This window comes from Anolis carolinensis, chromosome 1 (assembly GCF_035594765.1).
Source record: "Anolis carolinensis isolate JA03-04 chromosome 1, rAnoCar3.1.pri, whole genome shotgun sequence".
Lineage (NCBI taxonomy): Eukaryota > Metazoa > Chordata > Lepidosauria > Squamata > Dactyloidae > Anolis > Anolis carolinensis.
The window spans coordinates 105,480,628-105,487,905 of NC_085841.1; positions in this window are offsets into that span (position 1 = coordinate 105,480,628).

A 7,278-nucleotide genomic window follows, 5' to 3' on the forward strand; every position below is an offset into this window, starting at 1 on the left:
TCTCTTCTAGTTTAGGAAAAAGACAGTAAAATAATAAGACAGTATAATAAGATAGAGGTTTATGAAAGAATGCATTGTTAGTGGGCACATAACAGGTTTGTTAAGGAGCATGCATGATTTGGATAAATCCCTAAGCCTGATTCAATTCAGTCCAGATTCAAATAGTCAGAATTCATCCAAAGTGATGCCATGTTTCTTTGACACTGGCTCCTCCTGGTGCTTCCATTTAGAAACATATAGAGTAATCACGGTCCTACATCATAGAAGTGTCAATCATTCATCCCATTCTATCAAGGATGAATCATTGAAACTTTCTTTAAGTTTCAGCTGCTCAGATATATTTCAATAGTTTGACAGAATTCTTTTTTAAAATTAAAACATATACCTTAGAAATTAGTAGAGATGTGTCTTTAGCATCAGCAGAGATAAGAGTAAAGACTGATGCACAAACCCACCCTCCCAGAGAAGAGGCATTTCTCTTTCATTCTGGCCTTTTTTAATATAGCAGGTTTTTAACAGCACATAACAGCACCTTCAATGTATGCACACATATTACACACAAGTAAATGAAAAGAAACATTTGCAATGTCTTGGTTTATAGCATTCCTCACCCAAGGTAAATTAAAGGTAAAGGTTTTCCCCTGACATTAAGTCTAGTCGTGTCCGACTCTGGAGGTTGGTGCTCAACTCCATTTCTAAGACAAAGAGCTGGCGTTGTCTGTAGACACCTCCAAGATCAGGTGGCCAGCATGACTGCATGGAGTGCCATTACCTTCCCGTCAGAAGGTGAGTAGACCTATTGATCTACTCACATTTACATGTTTTCGAACTACTAGGTTGGCTGGAGCTGACAGTGGGAGCTTACTTCGCTCCCCAGATTTTAACTGCTGACCTTTCAGTCAGCAAGTTCAGTAGCTCAGCAGTTTTATCCACTGTGCCACCAGGTGCTTCAATATGTTTCACCTAGACATATTGAAAATATGCACAATGGGAATCCCTCTCTAATGTATGCTATTTTCATGCATTGTGTGTCGCCCTTGCATGACCAAAACCCCACATTCCTTGAGAGAAACCCATTACTTTAAAAGTGTCCTTAGTTGTCTATTTTTTAATTCTGGTTTATTCTGATTCCCATTGGAGATTTTGCTGACAGGGAACAAGGCACTATATCTCCCAAGGTTGGTTGAAGCTCAATGGTGTGGCTAGGAGAAAGTTTCATGATTGTTGATATTACTACACTTTGTGAGATTTCTGAGATTTTTTGGGTGAATCTAATAATGACTGTGAAACAACATCATTTTGCTGGGCTTTTATCAATATGCCAACTTTCTAGTTGTCCAGTTTCTAATGCAATACTTAACATATCTTTCCACTTGCTTCTGGAGCTTTTAACCAGGCTGATTTGAAAAGTAGCTTATACATTACACAATAAAAAGTGCTCTGCTAATTTAATTTAATTAATTGATGAGTTAATTAATTACAATTTTGCCTTTCTCCTGGTAAAGGAGCTAAAGCAGCTTACACCAATTTCTGAGGGTTGAATGAAAAGTAATGCCTCCACCTTCGTTACTTGGGTTTGGATGGGAATAGTTCAATAAATCAAATGCAGAAATAATCCTTAGAATGTGCTCTTTAACTATCACTATTCACTTTTCCACATAATCACCAGACAATTGGATACATTTTTGCCAACAATGAACAAGTTTTCTGAAGCTGTCACGGAAGAAGTCGACACTCTGTTTCGTCTCACAGTACCCATCGTGCACAGATCTTCCGATAGCCAAGCAAAGCAATAATGTGACCCACATGTTCTTGTGAAATGCCGATTATGCTTGAAATTTCTCTCTGAGTGATAAGATGATTATCCTGAATCAATCTGTTAACCTTTTGCTTGTGAAACTCAGTGGTTGCTGTCATAGGACGTCCAACTTTTTGTTTGTCATGCAAGTCAGATGTTCCTACCTCAACATCTTTAAACTTACTCGCCCAATGACTCACAGTACTCACATCAACACAATCACCATAAACAGCTTACATTCTCTGACGTATCTCCTTTGGGGTGACACCTTCTGCTGTCAAGAATTCAATGACTGCAGGTTGCTTAAGTCTCCTTGGCCGACCATCTACACAGGGTTCCATACTTCACACTTTAACAACACAACCATTCAATGCTAAGGTTTCCCGTCAAATGGAACTGTAGAGGAGAGTCTACTGAACAAGCCAGTACCTGCTGCATACCAGTACTGCCATCTATTGAGGAGTTATGAACGTGGATTACTTTTCATTCAACCCTCGTAAAACAAAGTTCTGGTAAATTTTTACTTTGCAAAGGTTTTTTAAAAATTACACAATGAATTCTGTTTAAAAGCACATTTTTCAAACAATGCAAAGCACATTTAAAATATTTTAAAAGATACTAAGAAAACAACATAGCACGTCATTCTTAAATCATGTGTCAGAAGGGTACTTTCAACATTATGCCTAAATAAAAAAGTATTTGCTTGTCCTCAGAAAGAGGGCAAAGAGGGAGCCAACCAAAACTTCCATGCAAGGAATTTCCATAGCTTGGTTGCAAGCCACTAAGAAAGCTCTCTCTTATGCTCTCACCAAATGTGCATATGATGGGACTGAGAAATATTCAAAGATCTTACAACTTGGGGAGACTATAATAGCGAGATATGGTCTTTCAGATAATCTGGACCCAAGCCATGTCAGATTGGAAGGTCTATAACACCAGTGAAGCTGTTTCAACAGGGAAGTTGTATGTTGTCTGTAACTAGCCCCAGTCAACAGCATTTTAGATTCACTGAAGTTTCCCAATAATTTTCATAGGCAGTCCCACGTGTAGTGTGTTATCATGATCAAAATTTTCAGTTTGTTCTCTCTCATTCAGTCCATTACTGCTGACTTACTGAGGCAGCTTTCTTAGGAGTACAGAGCTAAATTACTGTAATGTATCTGTTCTTTTTGATAATGCACACAACACATTTAATCAACTTATTGCCATTTACCTCTTTTTATCATTATGTTCCATGGTATAAAGACCAGCATAGTTTTCAAAGGGTTATTGGGATTTTTTTTTGTCATGGTTTCCTCAGATTGTACTTCATTTCCTGGTATTTTTTTTCTGTGTGAAAAGTTCCCTGTGTAGATAAATCCACAAAGTCTGTTGCAATTTGATAATTCTATTATATTATAATAGATCTTGCTAAATAGTAGCAAATAGCAAAGATTTTAAAGGCTGCTGTACTATGTTATTAAACTCTTCAGTGAATAGGTAAGTAGGAATGAAGATTTGGAGAGAGACGAAAAAAATATCAAAGAGATAAAGATGTACCATTCTGACACAAAGAGAAACTAGATACAAAATGATACTGGGTCATTTAAGTATTGGCAGCTCTGGATTTAAATCCATATGCTAAATTTTATAAATTGTCTAGCTGCCATTATCAGTCTTGGAAACGCTGCAAGTGAAAAGGGCACCTTTACAGTCATGTCCAATAACTCTTGGAAAGCCAGCTGGCAGCCCACAATTACAGCCAGATTTCCAATGTCATGACTGTTTTATCTTGTATCACCTAAGTGAAAAGAAGGAGGACTTGGGAGTCATGAAGGGCAGCACAATAAAGGTGACTGCCAAGTGGGCAGCCATGACTGATATGGCAAATGGGCTCCCTGGGTATACTTATAAATGGTTAACAGTTATAGAATTAGAAGTTACATCCTTGGTGGGATTGCTCTTTATGTCTCCATGGCTTCATCTGAAGTAAAGAACATAGTTCCAGATAGCTAATTTGCCCTCCCTGCCCTTGTCATTCCATAACTGCTTTTAAGGCAGCAATCCAATGCACTTTGCCTAGGAGCAAAGCACCACCAACCTCAGTAAGGCTTTCTCCAAAGTAAAAAAAAAACCCAAAACCCTATTGTGTTAATAGCAAAAGTAGGCAAGTCTTAATATTGTCAATTTACTCATTTGGCAAGGTCCAGGGTACCATTATAAAGTAAGCTGGTCATTTAATGGTTACTATTGTTGGCAATGATCCTAATGACAATAAAGTTGTAAGAAGAGAATAATGACTCTTGAAGTTGAAATTCTTGTTTCAGAGAGTTTGCATTCCAGAGTCACTGAAAGTCAATCCTGATTCTCATGTGATTACTGTCATTATTACTCTTATTTTGATTTTATTCAACACTTCTAGAATCATTCGAGGTAGGTTTAAACCAAAAACAATGGATAGAAAGAAAGGATAGGGTCCTTCAGAGTTAATGGTAAGCAATAATGGAAATTGCAGTCCAAGAATATCTAGAGGACCACATGATCCCCATTCCTGTTGTGAAGAGGAGTTCATTTCCATGATCTCCATAGTAAAAAAAAAAATCCTTACACAGTTTCTGGAAGATGGGGTAGAGAAGAAAGTGAAATATGGAGAAACATTTAAAAAGTGGGGACCGGAGTGGGGATCATTTGTCTCCCAGATGCTAGAATGCAACTCCCAGCATTTTTTCCCATTTTGTATGCTAGTTGAGTCTATAGTTGGTGGCAGAGCAAAAGTATCAGGAAGGTTGAATAATTTCTCTCTTTAATAGAGTTGCCAGGTCAAGAGCATCCCAGGCCCTGATATCTTTCTCCAGAGAAATAACTCCAGTAATAGTGCTCTTACAATTTACCACAATTTTATTTTTGTAATAATGGTACTACTGATCATTGAGTAGCCACTCTGAGTCCCCTTCAGGGTGAGAAGGGCAGGGTATAAATATGGCAAATAAATAAATTGAATCCTACTAATTCATGCCTATTCAGAAGCAAATCTCATCAAGGTTTTGAACAATAATATATGAGACTCTAACATATCTCAGTCATGGTTTTAAGATTTTCTGGAATAGAACCAAAAAGGAAACATTTCTGAAAAAGGGAGAGAAGGAAAGGTCACTAGAAAAAATGGAAGAGACAAAGAAGCAGTATGAAAGTATGAATCAGGGTAGGGGAAAAATGCAATGATAGGAAAAGCCACAAAACAGCAAAGACAGCAAGACAAAGATTGCTAAAATTACTATGTGCTTCTCTTGAGAATGAAGTTAACAAAGAAGTACATATGGTACTTAATGCCAGCTGTAGTCTGTGATTTGCTTTAACTGGGAACAAGAAGGGAAGAACTAATCCTTCTAGTGTTCTTTCCCCCATGTAAGTAACTGCCTTAAGAGAAGAGAAAAATTGCCTATTTTGCCCTAATTCTTTCTGTACTAGCAGTTACCTATTGCAGGAAAATTGCTATCATGTTATCTCTTATACAACTGCCAATGAATGAATTTGATTTTGAGCTAACATGTTAACCATAAGGTCACACTGATTTCATTGTACATTAGTCCTTCATATTCATTGATTATCAATGTCTTGAAAATATGATAAAAAACAAACCTTAAATTTCCCCTTTTATGTAAACAACAGGTTAACTGCACCATTGTATATAATGAGACTTGAACATCCATGGATTTTGGTATCCACAGGGATCCCAGAACCAAACCCCTGAAGATAACAAGGGCCCACTGTACAACACCTTACTTCAAAAAAGGTCACTCAAGACAGCACATATCCAAGTGTTGTTGCCACGTTTTTCCTTTATTAAAATAAATATCACATTTTTTTGCTTTAACAATGCCATTAGACTAAAATCAATGTTGCATTGACACTCAGCAATCATTGCAATGGTACTTCCTTCTCCTCTCCTCCAAAATGCAGTGTCCCTTCTTTTGGTTCTGTTGACAGATGGAGCTTTGTCTAGCACTCCCACCCCTTTGGATTCTGAGTCATGATTTTGGCTCAGAATCCCATCTGTTTCAAATAAACACACATTTCTTTGACTTATTCACCGTTAACATCTCTTTGTCTCATTCACTGCCTCATTTGCTTCATTTCTTTGCCTCATTCAATGTAACAGTTATTACAGGTTTGTATGAGGAGAGCATTAAAATTGTTCTTGCATAGTATTAGTGGAACTTCCTTATTGAACTCAGGACAGTGTATCCCTTTTTGCATCTCTCACAGTTTATTTAATGAAACTGATGAATGGTGTTTGCCTTATCTGTCAGAACAATTCCAAAATTAAAATTTCTTTAGTACTGTAAATCAGTTTAGAATAATTAAAACTGCCAAAAAAAAGGAAGAAAAGAAGAAGAGTGCACGATTAAAGTATCAAATGTATCTTTGGCAAGAGTTCAATTAATCTTCTAAAATCTTCTATATAGTTTTTCCATAATATTTACTCTACATTGCATGTTGTCTTCCTCAGCTTCCATCTGTGTGATGCTTAGCAGTATAAAAATATCAAGTATTTATAACTACTATATGGAAATGAAACAATGTTGCTAGTTCCTAGTCCCAGTTAGAATAGACCAGTGCTTGTAAAGTGGTTAGTTAGAGGAGTCTGGACGTGCTAATCCTTTTTTTTTATTTTTACTCCTCTGTATCATTCTTCAAGTGCTCAGGGCTTTTGCAAATAGGAGTGTGCAGAGTTTCGAGCTCTGTTTCACAATTTGGAGATTCAGATTTTCTGTAAATACAAATCTCCCAAATTACTTGCAAATAGGGGTGTGCCAAGCTTCCAAACTCTGTTTCATAATTTGGAGATTCAGGTGATCCATAAATACAAATTTCTGAATTACTAATTGGAAAAGACCCCTCCAAAGAATTTACAAATGTTCAATTCCTCTTACCATAATAAAAGAACATTGTATTATTTTTACAATAATAATTTTATAATATTATATTTTGTATTCTGCTATCTTGAGCTCCTGGTGGTGCAGCAGATTAAACAGCTGAGCTGCTGAACCTGCTGACTGAAAGGTCAGTGGTTCAAATCTGGGGAGTGGGGTGAGCTCCCACTGTTAGCCCCAGCTTCTGCCAACCTAGCAGTTCTAAAATATGCAAATGTGAGTAGATTAATAAGTTCAGCAGCTCCAGTGAGAAGGTAACAATGCTCCATGCAGTCATTTTGCCCATATGACCTTGGAGGCGTCTACTGACAATGCCGGCTCTTCAGCTTAGAAATGGAGATTTAATATATTACCAAAAATTGTCTTTTTATTCCAAAATCTCCCAATAATAAGAAACCAAAAACTATTAAGTGAGTGGAATAGAGATATAATGAAATTCATTTGGCAAAAGAAAAAAACAAGGATAAAATTCAAAGACATGATTAATGAAAGAAAGAAAGAAAGAAAGAAAGGTGGACTAACTACACCAGATTTAAAACTACTTCAAGGCTTGTGCTCTAATGTGGG